Source organism: Sus scrofa, chromosome 2, assembly GCF_054392235.1.
Source record: "Sus scrofa isolate SSC_HxYL_T2T_F1_AM1 chromosome 2, Sscrofa_HxYL_maternal_Yorkshire_Landrace_v2.0, whole genome shotgun sequence".
NCBI classification, from domain to species: Eukaryota; Metazoa; Chordata; class Mammalia; order Artiodactyla; family Suidae; genus Sus; species Sus scrofa.
The window spans coordinates 111,395,256-111,420,263 of NC_139384.1; the positions used below are offsets into that span (position 1 = coordinate 111,395,256).

Below are 25,008 nucleotides of genomic sequence, written 5' to 3' on the forward strand. Positions count from 1 at the left end.
CTCCATGCTTCTTACCTCTCTGCAGGCAGTTCTCCTATTGGAAACTGTAGAAGTCCTTTTAAAATGCAAATCAGAATTTGTTACTTTCCTATTCAAAATCTTTGAGCTTCTCTACTCAAACGGAATTAAATAAAAAATTGCTTACATAAGTCCCTAAGATCTTGAGTAATATGACCCCATGTTGCCACCGAAGAAGAGGGCAGTAAGAGATGTTTTGGGGGTGGGAAGTGAGTACTTGGCCAGTAAGTTATAGAAATGGAGTTCCTAAAGGGGATTTCCCAACTCTCTTGCCTGGAAATATTTAAAGACAAGACTGGCTGAGGGTTCCTGCAGTGACAAAGTAAGGTGATAATAATGGTCAAGTTTTCCCAGCAGCTAGTAGCCATGTTGGTTCCTGGTTGGGTATATTAGTTTTCTAGGGCTGCTATAACAAAGTACCTCAAGCTAGGTGGCTTAAACAACAAATTTATTGTTTCACAATTCTGGAGGTTAGAAGTCCAAGGTCAAGGTGTAGGCAGGGTTGGTTCCTTCTGAGGGATATAAAAGAGAATTTTTTCTATGCATCTTCCTAGGTTCTAGGGCGAGGTTGGGGAAAGGTTGCTGGCAATCTTTGGTGCTCCTTAGCTTGTACATGCATTGCCCCAATCTCTGCCTTTATCTTCACATGGAATTCTCTGAGTGTTCCCTGTGTCCAGATTCCCCCTTTATATAAGGATATCAGTCATATTGGATAAGGCCCACCCCAGTAGCCTCATTTTAACCTGATTACCTGTGTAATGACCTTATGTCCAAATAATATCACATTTTGAAGTACTGGGCTTAGATCTTTTTTTTTTTTTAGAGACAGAAACACTAGGGTAGAATTATTTTGAAAAAAATGAGAGAAGCAACTCCAGTATAAAGAAAGGGGAATCAAACTAAACTAATCAGCAGGGTGAGATGGTGTGAAATAAACCACCAAAAGAGGAACTACATGGAAATTTTGAGATACTGGCTGAACATCTATCCCATATATCAGGGAATGGCAGTGCTGGAGTTCCTGAAACTGGGTGACCTTCCAAAACGAAAATGTTCAAAGGACCTGATGACATAAGTTCTTGTGGTTCAGCAGGTTAAAGACCCAACTAGTAATCATGAGGACATGTGGGTTTGATCCCTGGCTCGCTGACATCAAATCTGGCCTACAGATTTGACTCAGATCTGGTGTTGCTGTGGCTGCAGCTCTGATTCAACCCCTAGCCTGGGAACTGCCATACGGCACAGGTGCTTCCATTAAAAAAAAAAAAAAAAAAAAAAAAAAAAAAAGTACCTAATAACAGAAATCACCACCACCTGGGCATTTTTACTTGGGAGACCACGGTTATGATTTTCAATGGCCTTTTCTTCCCACCCCTGAGATGATGTTGAAAGACTTTACAGAAGCAGAATAAGTGTGGGACATAGAAAGTAAAAGGCAGAGAAACTAAGACAAAACCTTATACCCCCTTCCTTTCAGCCATATTTGTGGATCATTATGCTGGGAAAGAAGACAATTTAAAGTGATTTATTAGAGGTTCCCAGTCCAATTATGTAAAGAGTTTGGAAATCAGCTATTTTTATCCTCACAGCAAGAAAAAAAAAAAAGTGAACAAGCAAAAATGAACAACTCTTTCTAGATTCTGCAGAGAATTAAGTCATAGGGAAATGGCTGCCACTCTCTCACCCCCTCCCCCAAATTGGAGAGACAGGCAAGTATTTAAAGAAAAGCATAGCTTAACAGGGAGCAGAAGCCAGCAGCAGGAGCCAGTATAGGTAGTAACACTTAAAACTATGATTAATTGCTAGAGGCTCACTGTAGACAAATTTAGGAGTTAAAATTTATGGTCTCTTTTGAGAATTAAAATTCCAAGTGGTCCCATTGGTTATGTCAGGTGGGTGAAGACCTACACCTTGTGACTGTTACCACCAGGAGCCCTACAAGCTTCTTGCTTTGAAAATCAGAGAAAACTTTCTTCTAACAGTTGTAGGGGGAAAGTGACCATTTTGAAATATGTCCAGAGCTCTCTATTTTCTTTAACAAAGCCTTCCTTAAAAGGAAACTCTTTTAGCAGAGCATAGCCAACTGAGGGATTACCAACCTAGAGGAAAGAAAGTACTTAACTCTAGCCCAGTCTAGCCTTTGAAGTGGAAGGAAAGTGGACAAGATGCAGAAACAAAGGGGGCAGTAAGCAGAGAGATGAAAACATTAAGAAGGAATTGAAAGGAAATGCTAGCAATATAAAACACTGGAACCAAAATGAAAAATAGGCTCATAAGTAAACTGGACACAAGGAAAGAATCTAGGTTAAAGATATATCAAAAGAAACTTCCAAAACTGAAGTGCAAAGAGAAGAAAGAACAAAAAAGATGGAACAATATCCAAGAAAAGTGGAAATTATAAAAAGTTTGGCATATGCATGATGGGAATGCTAGAAGAAAAGCAAAAGGAATAATTTGAAGTAGTAATGACTGAAAATTTTCCAAAATTAACGGCAGATACAAACTCACAGATTGAGAAGACTTAGAGGACTATAAATACTTTTAAAAACAAATTATACCTGGACATATATATTCAAACAGCAGAAAATCAAACTATGAGAAAATCTTAAGACAGATAAGGGAAATCAACCAATGTTGCCTACAGGATTGGTGGAAGAATATGAATTACACTGAACTCTTCTAAAGAACCTATGCAAAAAGAACGGAATGATATACTTAATGTCTTGAAAGAAAAAAAAATAAAAGCCACCAACCTAGAATTTGATATCCAGTAAAATTATCCTTTAAAAGTAGAGGAAAATTACTTTCTCAGACAAAAATTGAGGGAAACTGTCAAAAGTCAATTTACCCTGCAAGAAATGTTAGAATGCTCTTCAAAGAGATGAAAGTGTTACAGATCATAAATTTGGATCTATATAAAGAAAGGATTTTAGGGAAGGATTAAGTGAAGGTAAAATATTTTTTTTTCTTAATTGATGTAACATAACACTGTTAAAAATGTCAACATTATATTCTGTAATTATAGCTTTTGAGCAAGTGAAATGAATGATAGAAGTGTTATAAAAGATAGGGAGAAATTGAAAATACTCTGTACTTTTACTACCCAATGAAGTGTTATTTGAAAGTGGACTTAGTTAAGTGGTAAATACATGTTACAAATTCTAGAGCAACCACTCTAGAAAGTTAAAAAAAAAATCCAATTGATACCTTAGGATAGAAACTGGAATCATATAAAATGTTCATTTAAAATCAGAGAAGGCAGAAAGACTGGAAGACCAAAAAAAAAAGAAGGAAGGAAGGGAAGAAGGAAGGAAAAGAAAATACAAATGACCTGGAACAATGAATAGAAAATATTTAAAGTAATTTAAATCATAGTGAATGTTTAAATAATTAAAAATGAGACATTTCACAATATCCTAATGTAAGCAGGAAAGCTATAATTCATGCCTAGCATATAATCTAGGGATAGGGGAAAATCTGACCAGGAGGTTTGGATTGTAGTATTACAAGAAAGAGTAGGATTTCTGCTTGTTTCCCCTACCCATAAACACATTCAATATATACATATAATTGAATATATATATATGTATATGTATATATATATACACACACACACTATATATATATAAAACACTGTAACACAAACTATGAACTTTAAAACATGTAAAATATGTAAGAGTCATGATTGCAAGGTTAGAATTGTACTTTCTCATTGAAATATTAGGATTGAGTAATTCTTCATTCTCTTCTTGGTAACTTTATATTCTTTCCTTTCCAGTTTATATCTCGATTCTGAATTCTTTTATTCCTAGAGCTCCATGATGACTTCTTTTTCCTTTATGGCAGGGGGAGTCTGGTTGCCATAGCTAGGATTTGCAATACTGTGTTGATTAAAAGTGCTGAAAGTGGGCATCCTTGTCGTGTTCCAGATTTTAGTGGGAAGGCTTTCAACTTTTCTCCATTGACTATTATGTTGGCTTTGGGTTTTTCATAAATGGCTTTTATTATGTTGAGATATTTTCCCTCTATATTCATTTTGGTGAGAATTTTTATCATCAATGGATATTGGATTTTGTTATATGCTTTTTCTGCATCTATTTGGATATGTGGTTTTTGACTTTTGTTAATGTAGTATATGACATTTATTTGCATGTATTGAACCATGCTTGTTAACTTGGGAGGAATCCCACTGGGTGGTGGTGTGTGATCTTTTCTAGGTGGTATTGGAGTCTGCTGGCTAAAATATTGTTGACAATTTTTGCATCTATATTCATCAAAGATATTGGCCTGTAATTTTCTTTTTTGGTAGTATCTTTGATTTTGTTATTACGGTGATGGTGGCTTCATAGAATGTCTTTGGGAGTGTTCTTTGTTCATTCTGTTGGAAGAGTTTAAGAAGGATGGTGTAAGTTCTTCTTTGTATGTTTGGTAGAATTCACCCGTGCAGCCATTTGGTCCTGGCTTTTTGTTTGTAGGGAGTGTTTTTTTTTACTGCATATTAAATTTCATTTCTAATGATAGTTCTGTTCAAGTGGTCTTTTTCTTCTTGATTCAGTTTTGGTGGGCTGTATGTCTCTAGAAAGTCCATTTCCTATAAGTTGTTAAATTAGTTGACATATAATTGTTCATAATAGTCTCTTATGGTTTTTTGATTTCTGCAGTATCCATTGAGATTTCCTCTTTTTCATTTCTTATATTGTTTATTTGGATTCTCTCTGTCATCTTCTTGGTGAATCTGGCCAGAGGATTGACAATTTTATGTACTCTTTAAAAGAACCAACTCTTGGAGTTCCCGTCGTGGCTCAGCAGTTAACAAATCCTACTGGGAACCCTGAGGTTGCAGATTCGATCCCTGGCCTTGCTCACTGGGTTAAGGATCCAGCATTGCCGTGAGCTGTGGTGTAGGTCACACATGCAGCTCGGATCTGGCGTTGCTGTGGCTCTGGGGTAGGCTGGCGGCAACAGCTCGGATTGGACCCCTAGCCTGGGAACTTCTGTATGCCATGGGCGTGGCCCTAGAAAAGGCAAAAAGACAAAAGAAAAAAAAGAAAGAAAAGAGCCAACTCTTGGTTTTATTGATTTTTTTTCTGTTGTTTTTTGAATCTCTATGGCATTGATTTCCTCTGGAATCTTTATGATTTCCTTTCTTCTGCTGACTTTAGGATTTGTTTGGTTTTTTTTTAATTATTTCAGTTAGTAGATTACATTGTCGATTTGGGATTTTTCTTCTTTTTTAAGAAAGGCCCATATAGCTGGGAACTTCCTTCTAAGAACTGCTTTTGTGGTGTCCCATAAATTTTGTGTGGTTGTGTTTTCATTGTCATTTGTCTCAAGGTATTTTTAATTTCCTTGTTGATTTCTTGTTAATCCATTTTTTTTTTTTTTTAGTAGAATGTTGTTTAGTGTCCATGTAGTCAGTTTTTTCTCATTTCTTTTCCTGTGGTTGATTTCGCATTTCATGCCATTGTGGTCAGAGAAGATGCTTGAAATAATTTCTATAGTCTTAAATTTGTTGAATTTAGTTTTGTGCCCCAGTATGTGGTCAGTCCTAGAGAATGTTCCATTTGTGCTTGAAAAGAATGCATATTCTGGTTTGTTTTTTTGTTTTTTTTTTTTTTTTTTGGAAGTAGTGCCCTAAAAATATCAATTAGGTCTAACTGTTCTTCTTCTTTTTTTTTTTTTAGGGCTGCATCCACAGCATATGGAAGTTCCCAGGTTAGGGGTCAAGGTCAAATCAGAGCTGCAGATGCTGTCCTACACCACAGCCATAGCAACATGGGATCTCAGGGCAATGCCAGATCTTTAACCACATCTCACAGCAATGCTAGATCCTTAACCACTGAGGGAGGTCAGGGATGGAACCTGTATCCTCACTGATACTAGTTGGATTCGTTTCTGCTTCACCACACCGGGAACTCCCATGTCTAACTGTTGTGTCATTTAGGATCTCTTTGCCTGTTGATTTTCTGTCTAGAGGATCTGTCCATTGATGTGAGTGGGGTGTTAAAGTCTTCTATTATTATTGTATTCCCATCAATTTCTCCTTTCATGTCTGTTGGTATTTGTTGTATGTATTTGGGTGTTCTTAGATTAGGGGCATATATATTGATGTGTGTAATATCCTCTTAAATTGATTCTTTTATCATGAAATAATGTCCTTCTTTATTTTTCTATATGGACTTTGTTTTAAAGTCTGCTTTGACATGAGCATTGGGACTCCCTCTGCTGTCATTTCCATTCACATGGAGTATCTTTTTCCATCTTCTCATTTTCAGTGTCTTACTCCTTTGCCATCTTGATCCCACTTGCCCTGTCCTTTGGGTTCTTGTTGCACTCCATTAAAGTGCAGACTGGTCTGTCTCATCTTTTATTTTGTCTCTTTTCCTAGTATTCCTCATTACTGTCCAGCAACACTGTTACTTGCCTCTAGGTATGAGGTACCTTCAGTCTGTGGTCTTTGTCTCCTAACACCAATCCTGGGAGTGAAAAGCTCATTGATGAAGTGTTTTCAATAACACATTTTAATTTTACTCAAGGTACATTATTGTTCTTAAAAAGATTAACTTAAGAATATTTAATATTGGTCCACTACTATTCATACCTAACAGGATCAATAAAAGATTGCAAATTCCATTCATGAGAAAATTTGTTTTCCAAAGTAGAGAACTTATATTCTCATAGATATGTAAAAAGACCTTAATCTCTTACCTTACACCATATGCAAAACTTCAAAGTGAGTCATAGACCTTAATATAAATCATAAAGCAATAAAGCTTCTCAGTAAAAACAAATAAATTCATGTCCTTTCAAAAGGCAAACATTTCCTACACAGGATGAAAAAAATATGAACCATAAAAGAACAATTTGGTCAGTTAGTCTTCACAAATAAAGTGCCATTCCTAGCATGGACCCACTACCTTATGTGCACAGCAAAGGTGATCTGGAAATTCACCCGTGGCACAGCAAGTTAAAGATCTGACGTTATCAGTGCAGTGGCACAGGTTTGATTTCTGGCCCAGCACCTTCCTTATACTTCATGAGGGCAGCAAAAAAAGAAAAAAAAAAAAAAAATCTGGGCTCCAGTATTTTCAGTGCACCACACCTAAAGTCAAGCTTCCAATCCGTGTTGTGGAGAAGGGGGAGCTGGGCAGAGGAGGGAGTCCTTATCTTTTGTCTGCACTTGCCAAGGACTAAGCCTCAGTGTCAGGTGGTTGAGGTTGAGGGAAGGGTAAAACAATGTCAAAATGATGTTCCTCATAGGTATAAAATTCTCAGATTGGGAATTGGGGGGAGGTAGAACCCCATGTTTTTGCCTGCCACCCTCTATAATGGAGTCTCTGTCTTTCCTAGAGCAGGTAGAGAGGTAGTGGTGTTGGTTCAAATGCCAGACACTCTAGCCTTTTTTAACAAATTTTCATGGATTTTTTTTGGAATCGATATTTCTTTTTTAAATTTTTTTCACATTTTTCATAATGATTTTTATTTTTTCCATTGTAGCTGGTTTACAGTGTTCTGTCAATTTTCTACTGTACAGCAAGGTGACCCAATTGCACATACAGGTATACATTCTTTTTTCTCACATTATCATGCTCCATCATAAATGACTAGACATAATTCCCAGTGCTATACAGCAGGACCTCATTGCTTATCCACTCCAAAGATAACAGTTTGCATCTATTAACTCCAAATTCCCAATCCATCCCACTCCCTCTCCTCTCCTCCCCCTTGGCAACTGAAAATCTGTTCATGTCCACGATTTTCTTTTCTGTAGAAATGTTCATTTGTGCTGTATATAAATTCCAGATATATGATATTTGTGTTTCTCTCTCTGACTTACTTCACTTAATATGAGAGTCTATAGTTCCATCCATTTAGCTGCAATGACATTATTTTGTTCTTTTTTCTGGCTGAGTAGTTGGAATAGATATTTCTTGACTTGCTCTTTGCTTTTGGACTATTTTCATAGCCTTTAAATGTTTTCTGTTTGTTCTTTTAACTTTTTATTTTGGGAGCATGTCTGTGGAGCCTTTTAAATGCTGTTATGTTCAAAGTCAGTACAGGGGTGCAATTTTGAACATCTAGAGTCTCATTTCACTTCTAATTTGCTTGTTTTACTTTTGAGCTCATCTCTGGTTCTATATTTTTTTATTTGTTATATTTCATATGTTAGTACTATTGTTTGGGTTAGAGGCGGTGTGTTAATGCTTGGACTCTGCTGCAGTTTTTTTTTCTGTTGCAATCAGTTTTTTTCATAGATGTATAAATGACACATAACCTCATTTGTTTGAAGTGTACAGTATAATTATTTAATTTTTGTATATGCCCACAGTGGAAAATACATATGGCCCTCAATATCCTTGATGCTAGTCGGGGATGATGCAGTACTGTATTTACTATTGAAAGAAATCAGCTGATAAGGGGGCTAACCTAGTTCAAACACATGTTGTGCAAAGGTCAACTGTGTTGTTGAATAATTACCACAATAAATTAGTTATATCCTTCATACATAGTTACAGTTTTTTCTTCCAGGAAAGAACTGTTGACATCTACTATCATCTTTCAAATATGCAATACAGAATTAAAAAGTCATCATTCTGTATATTAATTACATGTGTATTACATTTATTTTATAAGTGGAAGTTTATATGTTTATTTTTCTGTCAAGATACAGAGATTTTATTATTTTTATTCATGTACATCTATTCCTTTTATTATAAAATATTTTATTAAAATTTATTTAGAACATTATATTGGTTTCTGGTATATGGCATTTTGATATGGTATTTTTATTAATGATATTCTATTGAAATTATTGCAAAATAATGGATATTTTCCCCTGAACTGTATAATATATCCTTGTTGCTTCTCTGTTTTATACATAATGATTTCTATCTCTTAATTCTATAACCCTGTCTTGCCCCCCCACCTTCCTCTGTTGACTGATAACCACTAGTTTTTCTATATCTGTAAGTCTGTTTTTGTTTTATCATTTATATTCATTTTATTTTTTATTTTCCTGTAAGTGATATACAATATTTGTTTTTCTCTGACTTATTTCACTAAGAATAATATTCTCTAGGTCCATGTAGCTTGCTACAAGTGTCAGGGTTTTCTTTTTTTTATGGTTGAGTAATCAATTGTGTATATATACCAGATCTTCTTTATCCATTTGTTGATGGACACTTGAGCTCCTTCCACATCTTATCTATTGTAAATAGTAATGCTATAAACATTGGGGTGCATATATCTTTTTATATTAGTATTTTCATTTTTTTTTTCTGGTTATATGCCCAAGAATGCAATTATTGGATCATATGGTAGTTCTATTTTTTGTTTTAAGGAGCCTCCGTACTGTTTTCCATAGTGACTGCACCAAGTTACATTTCCACCAACTGTATAGGTGGTGGAAGGACTGTGCCAGGTCCTTAACACACTGCACCACAAGGGATCTCTTCAGTTCACTGTTAATTGTGGTTATAGGTGCTTTTACAGTTTTTTGTCTTTTACTTTGAATTGGCTTATTTAGGTGGTTGATCAGCAGTCTTTTATTTTTGCCTTTCTTCATGGGATTTTCTGTTTTCTATAGATTCTCCTTTTGTTTTTTCGTAGAGAAAACCTTTTAACATTTCTTTTAGGGTGGGCTTAGTATTGATGCACTATTTTTGGTTTAGCTTGTCTGAGAATTCTTTATCTTTTCTTTGATTCTAAATGATAATCTGAGTAGAGTATCTTAGCTTGCACATTTTTCCCTTTCAGTTCTTTGGATATATCGTGCCATTCCTTCTGTCCTGCTGATATCTAAAATCACCTGCTAACTTTATGGGGTTTCTCTTATATGACTGTTTTTTACTTGCTGCCCTTAAAATTCTCTAACTTTTGCTATTTTCATTATGGTGTGACTTTGTGTCTTTTGTGGTTCAGCTTGTTTAGAACCCTCTGTGCTTTTTCTATCTTGTTATCTCTTTCCTTCCTCAAGATTAGGAAATTCTCAGTGCTGATTTCCTCAAATACATTCTCAAATCCTTTATCTCACTCTTCTTCTGGGACCTCTATAATGCAATGTTGATATGCTTAATGTTGTCCCCAAAATCTCTTAAAATGTATTTGGTCTTTAAAATTTATTTTTCCTTTTTCTATTTTGATTGGGTGATTTCAGTAGTTCTATCTTCCAGATTACTTTTGTAATTCTCTGTACCATTTAGTCTGCTATTCATTTCTTCTAGTTTTTTCTTTAATTTCATTTACTGAATTCTTCATTTCTAGTTGAATTTCATTTATTTAAGTTTTATTGAAGTATGGTTGATTTACAATATTGTGATAATCTCAAACAAATTTAGTGGGGGTTTTTCTTTTTCTTTTTTTGTGGCCACACCTGTGGCATATGGGAGTTCCTGGGCCAGAGTTTGAATCCAAGCCACAGCTGCAAACTACAACACCATATCCTTAACCCACTGCACCAGGCGGGAATCTAACCCACATTTCCACAGGAACCTGCTCTGCTACAGTCAGATTCTTAACCCACTGCACCACAAGGGGAGTTCCCCTGATGGAATATTTTCCAGTTCCTTGTTAAAATGTTCACTATGTTCATCTATTCCTCTCCCTAATTCACGTAATATTCTTATACCAATGCCTTGACTTCTTTATATGGTAAATTATTTGTTTCATTACTTATACTTACAGGGGTTTACTCTTATTTTTTCAGCTGACAGAAGTTCCTCTACCTTCTCATTTTACTTAAATTTCTCTGCCTCTATTAATTTAGGTGAAGCAGTTACCTCTTGCAGTCTTGAAAGAAGGGTGTTCTGACATTGGTACATCTCTGTACAGACTGTGTGTGCCCAGTGCCTTTGATGAGAGAGGTGGATTTGACATGGATTCAAGTTGTGTTCTTCTTCAGGGTATGCTGGCTGCTATCACATTAGTAAGGGGTAAAGATGCAGATGGAACAGCTAGAGCTGGAGCCGAGTGTGAGGTGGGACTTCCTCTCTGCTTAATGGTTATCTCCACCCTTATGGAGGTACTATCTGATCCCACGTTGCTGAAGCAAAAGTCTCTAGAGCCAGGCCCAGGCTTCCTTGATCACCTTTAAGTATATTACTTTCTCTTTCCAATAGTGTGGGGAGTCTTACACCTGCTCTCTCTTCTTGTTGGCCAATGGACAGAGTTCCAAGCTGTCTCAGATGTGTTTCCTGTACAGATGCCTGCAATTGTTTCCCTTACTATACTCAGATATAGCCTCAGGTGCAAGTCCCATTTGTCTCTCATAGCTCATCACCTCCCCCAGCCTCCCCTCTCTTGCCCTGTTATTTAGCTTCTCTCTGTAGGGCAGATGCAGCCTGTATGGACTTTCAGTCTGTATCATGGTGTGAGCTTCAGTGGAGCTACCACCATCAGAATTCGAGGTGGAGTTTTGATGCGCTGCTTGAATAAGAATCAGCAGTGGACACCAGGGCCCCACTCAGGCTCTGTTCCAAGAATGGATCTCCTCAGCACACCACAGTGGAGTTTTCGTCCCAGCTATGGCACCCATAGATCTCTTGCCACATTGTGATATTGAATAAATGGAGCTGTAGTGTTCCCTCAGATTGGGCTGGGGCATGTGCCATATAGTCACAGGAAACCCAGCAGCCACTAGGGAAGTTGTGCATTTCTTCCATGCTGTCAAATTTGTTGGCATATGATTTTTCATACTATTCTCTTACGGGTTTTGGTATTTCTGAAGTATCCATTGAGATTACTCCTTTGTCATTTCTTATTTTGTTTATTCGAGTTCTTTGTCTCCTCTTCTTGGTGAGTTTGGCCAGAGGGTTGTCAATTTTGTTTACCCTTTCTCTTGATTTTATCAATTTTTTTCTATTTTTTTTGAATCTCTGTTTTTTTGATTTCCTCTCTGACCTTTATGATTTCCTTCCTTTTACTGACTTTGTGTTTTGTTTCTTCTTCTTTTTCTAATTCTTTCAGGTAGAAGTTTAAGTTGGTGATTTGAGAGTTTTCTTCTTTTTTGAGGAAGGCCCATATACCTATGAACTTCTCTTTAAGCACTGCTATTGTGGCATCCCATAGATTTTTATTTTTTATTCTTTGTTTGTTTCTTGGCTTTTTAGAGTCGCACTCTTTTTAAATACATGTGGAGGTTCCCAGGCTAGGGATTGAATTAGAGCTATAGCTGCCAGCCTATGCCACAGCCACAGCAATGTGGGATCCGAGCTGCATCTATGACCTACACCACAGCTCATGGCAATGCCAGATGCTTAACGTACTGAGTGAAGCCAGGGATTGAACCCACATCCTCATGTACACTAGTCAGATTCATTTCCACTGCACCACAATGGGAGCTGCATCGTCCCATACATTTTTTTTATTTTATGATTTTTATTTTTTCCATTGTTGAGTTACAGTGTTCTGGGAATTTCTACTGTTCAGCAAAGTGATATATATACTTTTTCTCACATTATGTTCTGTCACAAGTGACTGGATGGAGTTTCCTGTGCTTTACAGCAGGATCTCATTGCCAATCCATTCCAAATACAATAGTATGCATGTGCTAACCCCAGACTCTCAGTCAATTCCACTCCCTCCCCCTTGGCAACCACAAGTCTATTCTCCAAGTCCATGAGTTTTTTTCTGTAAAAAGTTTCATTTGTGCCACATACTAGATTCCAGATATAAGTAAGATCATATGGTATTTGTCTTTCTCTTTCCGACTTACTTCACTTAGTATGACAGTCTCTAGTTCCATCCATGCTGCTGCAAATGGCATTAGTTTGTCTTTTTTTATGGCTGAGTAGCATTCCATTGTATATAAGTACCACATCTTCTTAATCCATGCATCTGTCAGTGGACATTTAGGTTGTTTCCATGTCTTGGCTATTGTGAATAGTGCTGCAATGAATATACAGGTACATATATCGTTAAAAAAAAAAAAAAAAGTTCTGTCCAGATATATGCCCAAGAGTGGGATAGCTGGGTCATATGGTAGTTCTATATTTAGTTTTCTGAGGTACATCCATACTGTTTTCTATAATGGTGGTACCAGTTAACATTCCCACCAGCAGTGTAGGAGGGTACCCATTTTTCCACACCCTCTCCTTTATTTGTTATTTGTTAACTTGTAAATGATGGGAATTCTGACAGGTGGGAGGTGGTACCTCATTGTTTTGATTTGCATTTCTCTAATAATTGGTGATGTTGAGTATTTTTTCATGTGCTTGTTGGCCATCTGTATATCTTCTTTGGAGAAATACCTCTTCAGGTCTTTTGCTCATTTTTAAATTGGGCTGTTTGTTTTTTTGTTGTTGAGTTGTATAAATTGTTTGTATATTTTAGAGATTAAGCCCTTGTCAGTTGCTTCGTTTGAAACTATTTTCTCCCATTCTGTAGGTTGTCTCTTTTTTATGGTTTCTTTTGCTGTGCAAAAACTTTTCTGTTTGATTAGGTCCCATTGGCTTATTTTTGCTTTTACTTCTGTTTCCTGGGAGTCTGACTTAAAAAAAAAAATTTGCACAGTTGATGTCAGAATGTTTTGCCTATGTTCTCTTCTAGGAGTTTTATGGTGTCTTGTTTTATGTTTAAGTCTTTAAGTCCTTTTGAATTTATTTTTGTGTATGGAGTAAAGATGTGTGTTAGTCTCATTGATTTACATAGACCTGTCCAGTTTTCCCAGCACCACTTGCTGAAAACACTGTAACTTTTCCTATTTTATATTCTTGCCTCCTTGGTCAAAGATGAATTGACAATAAGTGTCTGTATTTATTTCTGGGCTCTCTATTCTGTTCCATTGGTCTGTATGTCTGTTTTTGTACAAGTACCACACTGTTTTGATTGCTGTAGCTTTGTAATATTGACTTAAGTCTGGGAGAGTTCAGGCAATATTGAACTCTGGTTGGTTTTTCTCCCTCAGTATTTCTTTGGCATTTCTGGGTCTTTTGTGGTCACATTTAAACTTTTGGATTGTTTATTCTATTTCTGTGGAAAATGTCATGGGTAAGTTGATAGGGATGGCATTGAATCTGTAGATTGCTTTGGGTACTTTTTGGCCATTTTTATATTAGTTCTTCCAATCCAGGAGCGTGGGATATCTTTCCATTTCTTTGAATCCTCTTTAACTTCCTTGATTAATGTTTTATAGTTCTCAGCATATAAGTCTTTTACCTCCTTAGTCAGGCTTATCCTACATATTTAAATTTTTGCAGTGTGATTTTAAAAGGCATCATATTTTTGTATTCCTTTTCCCATACTTCATTGTTAGTATAGACATGCAACCAGTTTCTGAATGTTAATCTTGTATCCTGCTACTTTGCTGAAATCATTGATCAGTTTGAGTGATTTTTGTGTGAAGTCCTTAAGGTTTTCTATATATATAGTATCCTGGCATCTGCATACAGTGACAATTTACCTTTTCTCTTCCAATTTGGATATGTCTTACTTCATTGCTGTTGTTTGTTTCATTGCTGTGGCTAGGACTTCCAATACTATGTTGAATAAAAGTGACTGTGATTATCCTTGACCTGTTCCATATTTTATTAGAAAGGCTTTCAGCTTTTCTACATTGAGTGTTATGTTTGCTGTGGGTTTGTCATAAATGGCTTTTATGATGGTAAGGTACGTTTCCTGTATACCCACTTTGGTAAGAGGTTTTATCATGAATGAATATAGGACTTTCTCAAATGCTTTTTCTGCACCTATTGAGATGATCATGTGGTTTTTTTACTTTTCTTAATGTGTGTATGACATTGATTGTTTTTTGAACAATCCTTGTGAACCTGGAATGAATCCCCCTTGGTCTTGGTATATGATCTTTTTTCTAAGTTTTTGGACTTAGATAAAACTTTCAGTTGGATAAAACTTTTTTTGAGAATTTTTGCCTCTATATTCATCAAAAATATTGGCCTATGATTTTCTTTTTTTGGTAGTATCTTTGGTTTCAGTATTAGGGCGATGGTGGCTTCGTAGAATGTCTTTGGGAATGTTCCTTCTTCTTCAACCTTTTGGAAAAGTTTAAGAAGGATGGGTGTTAAGTTTTTCTTTGTATGGTTTGTAGAATTCACCTGTGAAGCCATCTGGTCCTAGACTTTTGTTTGCAGGCCATGATTTTTTTTTTTTATTACATATTCAATTTCATTTCTAGAGATCAGTCTGTTCAGTCGATCTCTTTCTTCTTGATTCAGTTTTGGCAAGCTGTAATCTCTAGAAAGTTGTCCATTTCTTCTAGGTTGTCAAATATGTTGGCAGATGATTATTCATGGTATTCTCTTATGTGGATTTTTATATTTCTGCATTATCCATTGAGATTTTTTCCATTGAGTCTGGCCAGAGATCTTTTTTTTTCTTTATTTTTTTTTCTTTTTTTCACTGTTTCAAAGAACTAGCTCTTGGTTTTATTGATTTTTTTCTATTGTTTTTTGAATATCTGTTTGTTTCCTCTCTGATCTTTATGACTTCCTTCCTTCTGCTTACTTTAGGTTTTTGTTCTTTTTCTGATAAATTTAGGTGGAGGACTAAGTTGTTGATTTGAGATATTTCTTCTTTTTTGAGGAAGTCCTGCATCACTATGAAATTCCATCTAGGCATTGCTTTTGCAGCATCCCATAGATTTTGAATGGTTGTGTCTTCATTATCATTTGTCTCGAGATATTTTTTATTTCCTTTTTGATTTCCTCGTTGAACCATTGGTTTTTTAGTAGCATGTTGTTGAGTCTCCATGCAGTCAGTTTTTTCTTATGTCCCTATGGTTGATTTCTAGTTTCATACCATTTTGGTCAGAGAAGATACTTGAAATAGTTTCTGTGCTCTTAAATTTGTTGAGGTTAGTTTTGTGTATTATTGTGTGGTCAATTCTAAACAGTGTTCTATGTGCACTTAAAAAGAATGTGTATTCTGGAGTTCCCGTCGTGGTGCAGTGGTTAACGAATCCGACTAGGAACCATGAGGTTGCGGGTTCGGTCCCTGCCCTTGCTCAGTGGGTTAACGATCCGGCGTTGCCGTGAGCTGTGGTGTAGATTGCAGACGCGGCTCGGATCCTGCGTTGCTGTGGCTCTGGCGTAGGCTGGTGGCTACAGCTCCGATTAGACCCCTAGCCTGGCAACCTCCATATGCCGTGGGAGCGGCCCAAGAAATAGCAACAACAACAACAAAAGACAAAAAGACAAAAAAAAAAAAAAAGAATGTGTATTCTGATTTTTTTGGATGTAAAGTCCTAAAAATGTCAATTAAGTCTAACTTTTCTTCTGTGTCATTTAGAATCTCTGTTGCCTTATTGATTTTCTGTCTAGATTATCTGTCCATTGATGTGAGTGGAGTTTTAAAAGTCTCCTACTGTGATTGTATCCCATCAATTTCTCCTTTTATGTTTGTTAGTATTTGTTGTGTGTATCTGGGTTCTCCTATATTAGGGGCATATATATTGATGATTGTAATATCCTCTTCTTGAATGGATCCTTTTATCATTACATAGTGCCTTTCTTTGTCTTTCTCCATGGCCTTCATTTTAAAATCTATTATTTCAGTATTGCAACTCCTTCTTTCCTGGCTTGTTAATTAGCACGAAATATCTTTTCCGATCCTTTCACTTTCACTCCTTGTCCTTTGCCCTAAGGAGAGTCTCTTGCAGATAGCATATTGTAGACTTTTGCTTTTTTATCCAATCTGCCACTCTATGTCTTTAGATTGGAGCATTCAGTCCACTGAAATTTAAGGTAGTTATTGATAAATATTCACTTATTGCCATTTTTAAACCTTGTTTTTCAGTTGATTCTATGTTTCTTCTTTGTTTCTTTTTTTCTTTTGTTGGATGATTTCCTTTTATTTCATGCTTGTGTCCTCTTCTTTTTAGTTTTTTTGAATGTATTGTTTGGTTTTGATTTGTGATTGCCCTGTTTTTCATGTATGTTAACCCTTTCTATATCTGCTTGCTTTAGCCTGAAAGTCATATAGTCTCAAACACATTCTGGGAAAGAAAAAAAAAAGGAGTCTAGATTTTCTTACTTTCCTTCCCCACATTTTATGATTTTGATGTGCTCTTTTAACAATTTCATGTTATCCTTTTGCTGCCTTGTGTTTATCATCGCTTCTATAATAGGCATTTTTTTTTCTTTTAGATCTGTATACTAACTTATTTAAGTTATTACTTTCCAATTGTGTTTTCCTCCATCCTATTTCTTCTTTCCTATTTAGAGGAGCCTTTGCAGTGTTTACTTTTGAATGGGTTTAGTCTTTCTATCTTCTTTCATCTTTTGTTTGTTAGAGAAGTTCCTTATTTCTCCTATTTTAAATGATATTCTTGCTGGGTAAAGTATTCTAGGCTGCAAAATTTTTTCCTTTTAGGTTTTTGAATATATCTTTCCACTCTCTTTTCTGGCCTGTATGTTTTTGTAGAGAAATCAGCTGATAGCCTTATGGGAGTTCCTTTATAATTAATGCTTTTTATTTCTCTTGCTGCCTTTAGAATCTTCTTTTTTATCTTTAGCTTTTGCCATTTTTATTATAATATATCTTGGCGTGGTCCTGTTTGGGTTCAATTTCTTTGGGGTCTTCGGTGCTTCCTCTATCTTGATATCTGTTTCCTTTAGATTTGGAAAGTTTCTACACATAATTTCTTCAAATATATTTTTAATACCCTTTTCTTTTTTCTCTCCTTCTGGAATCCCTATTATGCATAGATTGTCCTGCTTTATATTATCCTATAAATCTCTTATATTGCTTTCATGTTTTTTTCATTTTGTTTTCTGTCTGCTGTTCTGATTAAGTGATTTCCATTATTCTATCTTCCAAATCACTAAGTCGTTCCTCTGCATCAGTGCCTTTAACTCAGCTTACATCTCTGTAAATGAATTTTCTAATTTTTCTTGGCTCCTCCTTTTATTTCTTAGTTCCTTTCTAAAGTAATCTATATTACTGTTCATACCTACTCTTAGTTCCTTCATGTCCACTCTTAATTCTTTCTGAATTATCTCTATCCACTTTTGAACTTGGTGTCTATTAGACTGCAGAGGTCTGTTTCATTGTTTGCTCCTTCAGATGAATTCTCCTGTTCTTTTAACTGGGAATGGTTCCTGAGCTTCTTCATTTTGCTTGTATTTTTCTCATTCTGTGAGTTTAGGGAAAACAACTACTGTAGTCTTGGAGTGCTGTTTATATGCGAGGGCACACACCTGAGTATTTTGTGAGGTCTTACTAAGTTTTTTTTTTTTTTTTTTTCCTGGCATGGGGGCTGCTTTTGGTTTGGTTGATTGCTGTCTCTTTCCTTAGTGTTGCAGGCTGTTATCCCTGTGCTGGTATACATTCTGCACATGCTTATTGGGAGCTGGAGGCAATGGGCAGGGCTAGTAGCCAGTGCCTCGTTGTTAGGACCTTGACAGTGGCTAGTACACAAGGGAGGTAGTGCAGGCTGCTCCTAGTCGCAAGGCCCTGGGAAGTGGCAGTGACCCTCAAGCAGGTATATGTGGCACACAGAGCCTTTGGCAGTGGCAACAGGTAGGGCCTGTGTGTTTCTAGGGGAGTGAGAGCAATAGCAGGTAGTGTTCCATTGCATTGTCCCCCTCTGAGGTGACAGGGGCCACATTAATCTGGACCTCAGTGGTGCCTGTTCATGGATCCCAGTGGTGGTGGGCCACACCTACCTCTGGAATCTGAGGTGAATGTGGTGGTTTTTGCCCACCACCTGTAGCCCACACAAGGGATGTCCTGCTCCCTGTACCTCTGCTAGAGGCACCCCACCACCCTTAGCCCATGCAATAGTTTCCCTGCTATCTGTAGCCTGCATGACAGCTGCCCTGCCTGAATGCCCATGTGCCCAGAGAAAGATATTCCTATGACAGTCCATCCCTCCTTCTCTTGCCCTCCCCAACAATGGCACCTTGTTATTCCTGTGGGTGCCTTTCTTCCCCAGGCCTCCTAACTGGATTCCATTGGCTGTGTTGTTCTGCTCCCCAGCCAATGGTGCAACACTCTAGGCCCTCAGGCTGTCTCCACATAGCCAATATTAGTCCTCTCCCTGGAACTGACCTTCAGTGTCTGAGTCTCAGCACCCAGCCCCCACCCAAGTGTCTCAGGCTGTGGTGTCTGGGCCAGTGGTACCAATGGTTTGTGTGGCTCTCTGCTTTGCCCTCCTCAGTCTGGCTGCTGTGCTTTTCTCCAAAGCTTTGGGGTTCCTCTGTCTTAGCTGATGTCTCTCTTAGTTAGATGGCTTCCCAGTGTGTGGATTCCTTTCTTCTTTCATAGCTTCCTCTCATGAGTACTGGTCCCATTCCTATTCCCCCCCCGCCCCCGGACCCATCTCTCTGTTTCTTTTTTTCCTTTTGTTCTACCCAGTTATATAGAGGTTTTCTCACCCTTTGTGGAGGTTTAAGCTCTTCTGCCAGCATTCAGTAGATGTTCTGTGCAAATCATTCTACATGTAGATGGGGTTTTTTGATGTGTTTGTGGAAGAAAGTGAGCACATCTTACTCCTCTGCCATCTTGGTCCCACCTCTTGACAATTTTTGTTTGTTTTTGTTTTTTGATTCTACAAATGAGTGAGAGCTTCTGATATTTGTCTCTCATTCTGGCTCTTTTCACTTAGCATAATACTCTCAATGTCTATCAGTGTTGAAATAACAAAATTACATTATTTTTTCCTGTGTAGCTTATATTTTCTTTATCCATTCATCTAACAATACACATTCAATTTTTTTCCATATCTTGGCTATTGTAAATAATACTGCAATATACATGGGGGTGGCATATGTATTTCTGATTTAATGTTTTCATTCTTTTGAAAAATACCCCCAAGCAGAATTTCTGGATATTATGGTAGTGTTTTATATATATATATATATTTTTTTTTTTTGAGAACTCTCCACATTATTTTCCATAGTGGCTCCATCAATTTACATATCCACCAAGAATGAAAAAGTGTTCCCTTTTATTTATGCCTGCTCCAATACTGGTTATTTCTTATCTTTTTGATAACAGTCTTTCTAAAATGTGTGATATGATAATCTAATTGTGGTTTTGACTTGCATTTCCCTGATGATTAGTGATGAACATCTTTTCATTTACCTCTTTGCCATCTGAATGTCTTCTTTTTAAAAATACCTGTTCACATATTCTGCCAATTTTAAAAGTCATATTGTTTAGTGTTTTGCTATTAAATTGTATGAGTTTTTTTTTTTTTTTTTTTTTTAATTTTCCCACTGTACAGCAAGGGGGTCAGGTTATCCTTAGATGTATACATTGCAGTTACAGTTTTTTCCCCCACCCTTTCTTCTGTTGCGACATGAGTATCTAGACATAGTTCTCAATGCTATTCAGCAGGATCTCCTTGTAAATCTATTCTAGGTTGTGTCTGATAAGCCCAAGCTCCCGATCCCTCCCACTCCCTCCCCCTCCCATCAGGCAACCACAAGTCTCATCTCCAAGTCCATGATTTTCTAAATTGTATGAGTTCTTTATGTATTTAGGATATTAACTCCTTATTGCAATTTGACTCGCAAGTATTTTCTCCCATTCTGTAGGTTGCCTTTTTATTTTGTAATGGCATGTTTTTTTGTTTGTTTGTTTTTTGGTGGTTTTTTTTTTTTTTTTTCTTTTTGGAGAACTGAGGTTTATTATGCCGGTGGGCTCAGACATTGCTCTCCAGAGTCTATACCCCAAAGAAGGGTTTCACAAGGCTTTTATGGGCTAGCTATTCTGAGTTCATGCTTGGCTGGTCAGACCGGAGTAAGAACAGGCAGGGTTGTAATTGCAGAAGCAACTTCACAGAAGCAGATGTGTCAGGGAGGGGTGGTTAGAGGCAGTTGGCTGGACTTTCCTTAGTCATCATGGCCAGGGTCTCTCCTTTCTACCTTTTTATTAAGACATTTTCTCCTACATTCTCCCCTCTTGATGCTTTTCCACCTTCTTGGAGCAAGTATCAATTTTTAGAGGTAAAGTTGTCTGTGTCTGATGTATCCGGGGGGCATACTGTGTCCTGACTAACATTTGCAATCTTATAGACTCAATTCGTGTGGTTATGAAATGAGTAATTGCATTAAGAATACAGGGCTCAAACAAGAGGGCAATGATGAGTATAGTCAGAGGCCCAGTTAAGTGTAGGAGCCATGAAGCCCTGTTTCAGATCTTATTCCAGTAGTTTGAAGACTTGCCAATTCTTGCCTCCTCTTGGTTATTCACTCTTTTGTAGTGCCATGCCCCTGACTATTCCTGACTTGTTGGAATAAAAACAGCATTCTTCTTTAAGGAATAGAGAGAGTTCCCTTTTTCTGTGGTCAGTAATTCTAGTTCCCTCCTGTTTGGTAATACCACCTCTGCCAGGAGTCCAGTTGTTGTTTTTGGTGGGCTTTTATGTCCGCTATGGTTGCCTTCCAAGACTCTTAAACCATTATAGTCAGGTTAAGTACTGATCTCTCTAACAGAGGTATTCTAGCAAACCGAAATAATCCTCTAAAGATAGAATGTTCTACCCCTGGGTTTTGAAAAGAGAGGCTGAGTTTTCCCACTAAGGTGCTAATTACCCCTGTGGGCAGCCTCCTTCCAGTATCCCCGTGGCTCTGCATACTCAAGTTTTAGGTCTTTTAGCAGACTACTGGGATTGATGGTGGTAGAGAGCAGGGTGTGGAGGAAGGCAGTGTTATTTACCTCTGTGTGTAATGTGTAGGTGAACCCACCTAGTGTTCCCTCCAGCTTGATGAGGTCCTCTACAGCTGTGGGTGAGCCCTGACCTCAACGTCTCATACCCCTGCAGGGTTGTTCTTGTGCAAGCATGCCCAACAATCAGTCTTGTTTACCAATTTTGACATTTGAGACACTGTCGAACTCCATGGGTGAGGGAAACTGGATCTGTTTATGTTGGTAATAAAGGCCACTGTTATTAGGGTGATGAGCCTCCTCATTATGTTCATTAGCTGGTGATGAGGAAGACTCCAGAAACTTTTCTTTAATGTACTCCCTTGTTTTTGTTGTTGCCTTTGCTTTTGGTATCAAATCCAAAAAGCGTTGCCAAGACCAATGCCAAGGGCCTCAGTGCCTGTGTTTTCTTATAGGAATTTTATGGTTTTAAGTCTTGCATTTAACTTTTTAAGCCATATTCAATAGATTTTCTTAGTACAGCATAAGATAATCTTGTAGTTTTTTCTTTTTCATGAAGCTGTCCGAGTTTTTGCATTAACATTTATTGACGACATTGTCCTTTTCCTATTGTATATACTTGGTTCATTCATTTTAAATTATGCATGGGTTTCTAACCTATCAAATCTCTTCCATTGATCTTTGTATCTATTTTTATGCCCATACTATATAGTTTGTTTATATGTCTTTGTAATATAGTTTAAATCATGGAGCAGGGGCCTGCAGCTTTATTCTTTTTTCTCAAGATTTTTTTGGGTATTCTGGGTCTTTTGTGGTTCCATACAAATTTTAGGATTATTTCTTACATGTCTGAAAAATACCTTTGGAATGTTGATAAGTATTGCATAAGTATGTAATGTATATAGGTCATGTTAATAAAGTTAATTCTTTTAATCTACTAGCATGGTATGTTTTTCCATTTATTTTGTTGTCTTCAATTTCTTTAATCAGTGTACTGTAGGTACAGATCTTTTTCCTCCTTGGTTAAATTTATTCATAGCCATTTCATTCTTTTTTGATACAATTTTAATTGGGATTTAAATTTTTAAATACAAGGTACAGATCTTTTTCCTCCCTGGTTAAATTTATTCATAGGCATTTCATTCTTTTTTGATGCAATTTTAATTGGGACTTAAATTTTTTCTGATAGTTTACTGTTAGTACATAGAAATACAACAGATTTTTGTACACTGATTTTGTATCCTGCAACTTTATTAAATTCATCTTTAATTTTAACTGTTTCGTAGTTTTTCCATAATATCATCTACGAGTAGTGACAGTTTTACTTCTGCATTTTCTAATTTGAATAACTTTTATTTCTTTTTCTTGTCTAATTGCTCTGACTTGGGCTTCCATACTGTGTTGAAGAAAAGGTCGTGAGAATATGCATCATTTCCTTATTCCTAATCTTAAGGGAAAAAACTCTGCCTTTTACCATTTAGTATGATCTTAATCATCAGCCAAAGTCTTATCATATATGTTGTTCATTATGTTCAGTATGTTCCCTCTGTACCCACTTTGTTGAGAGTTTTTGTCATAAACATATTTTGAATTTTGTTAAATGCTTTTTCTGCATCTGTTGAGATTATCATTTGGTTTTTACACTTCATTTTGTTAATGTGATACATCATGTTGATTGCTTAATGGGTATCAATGTTTCCTTGCATCCCTGGAATAAGTTCCACTCGATCATGATCCTTTTATTGTATTATTGGATTTGGTCACTAATGTTTTGTTGATTTTTTGCATCTATGTTCAGCAAGGATATTAGTCTGTAATTTTCTTTTCTTGTTGCATTCTTTGTCTGATTTTGGTATCTGGATAATGCTGGCCTTTTAAAATGATTCTGGAAGTGTTCCCTCCTATTACCTTTTTTCAGAAAAGTTTCAGAAGAATCGATATTAATTATTCTTTGAATGTTTGGTAGAATTCACCAGTCAAGCTGTTTGATACTGGACATTTTTGTGGGATGTTTTTGTTTACTGATTCAATCCCCTTAAAGTAATTGTTCTGTTCAGATTTCCTCTTTCTTCATGAATCATTCTTAGTAAGCTGTATGTTTCTAGAAATTAACCCATTTCTTCTACCTTGTCAAATTTGTTCCTGTACAATTGTTCTTAGTAGTCTTTTAGGATTCTTTATTTTCCCCCATTATTAGTTTTAACATCTCTCCTTTAATTTCTAATTTTATTTATTCTGTCTGGCTGAGGATTACTAAAGTTTTGTCATTTTTTTTATTTTTTAAAAGAATCAACTCTTTCATTGGTATTTTCTGTTGTTTTTTCAGTCTCTATTTCTGCTCTGCTCTTTATTTCCTTCGTTATAATAACTTTTGTCTTTGTTCTTATTCTAGTTCCTTGAAGTTTAAAGTTAGGTTATTTATTTTAGATATTTCTTGGTTTTTGATGTAGGCATTTAAAGATATAAATATGTCTTTTTGAAATGCTTTTTGTTTGTATTCCATAAGTTTTGGTATGTTTTATTTCTGTTTTCATTTGCCTCAAGGTATTTATTATTTCTCTTTTGACATCTTCTTTGCCTATTGATTGTTTTATATTATGTTGTTAAATCTCCACATGTTTGTTAATTTTCCAGTTTTCATCTTGTAGTAGATTTATAGTTTCATACTTGTTTTATATGATTCCAGCCTTCCTAAATTTATTAATACACCTTTTGTGGACTAGCTGTTCTGGAGAATGTTATATGTACACTTGAAAAGAATGTGTATTCTCTGTATTTTGGATGGAATGTTCAGTATATATCCCTTAAGTCAATCAGGTCTAACATGTGGCTTAAGAATAATGTTTTCTTGTTGATTTTCTGCCGGAAAGTCTATCCATTGATGTAAATGGTGCTTTAAATTACCCTACTATTACTGTGCTGTCTATTTTCCCTATTAATCTGTTAATATTTGTTTTCTATATTTAGGTGCTCCTGTGTTAAGTCCATTAATATTTACAAGTGATATATCCTCTTATTGGATTGACTTATTTATAATTAGGTACTGTTCTTTGTCTTTTATTGCAGTTTTTGGTTGAATGTCTATTTTGACTCATATAAGTATAGCTACCCATGCTTTTTTTTCCCTCCCTAATTTCATGTGGTGTATTTTTTCCATATATTCATTTTGACTCTGTGGGTGCCCTTAAGTCTGAAGTGTGTCTTTTTAAGCAGTGTATAAGTGGGTTTATTTGTTTTTTATTCATTCAGCCACTCTCTGTCTTTTGATTGGAGAATTTTCTCTATTTACATTTAAATAAATTATTTATAGGTAGGTAATTACTCTCATTTTGTTTATTGTTTTCTGGCTGTTTTGTGTTTCCTCTCTTGTTTCTTTCTCATTTTCACCCTTTTGGTTTTGAAGACTTTTCTTATAAGCTTAGA

The 25,008-nt window shown here is 36.3% G+C and overlaps 1 protein-coding gene across 7 annotated transcripts in view; it reads left to right on the forward strand.

The window, feature by feature from the left end:
* LOC110259688 (uncharacterized) overlaps nucleotides 1–25,008 on the forward strand; it is a 136,604-nt gene that overhangs the window by 1,280 nt on the left and 110,316 nt on the right. Inside the window, exon 2 of one of the 7 annotated variants that reach the window (XR_014838362.1) lies at nucleotides 7,516–7,577. The exons of the other annotated variants lie outside the window; for them this stretch is intronic. The gene's annotated coding sequence lies outside the window, so the exon portion shown is untranslated. The remainder of the gene's footprint in view (nucleotides 1–7,515; nucleotides 7,578–25,008) is intronic. 7 annotated transcript variants of the gene reach the window in all.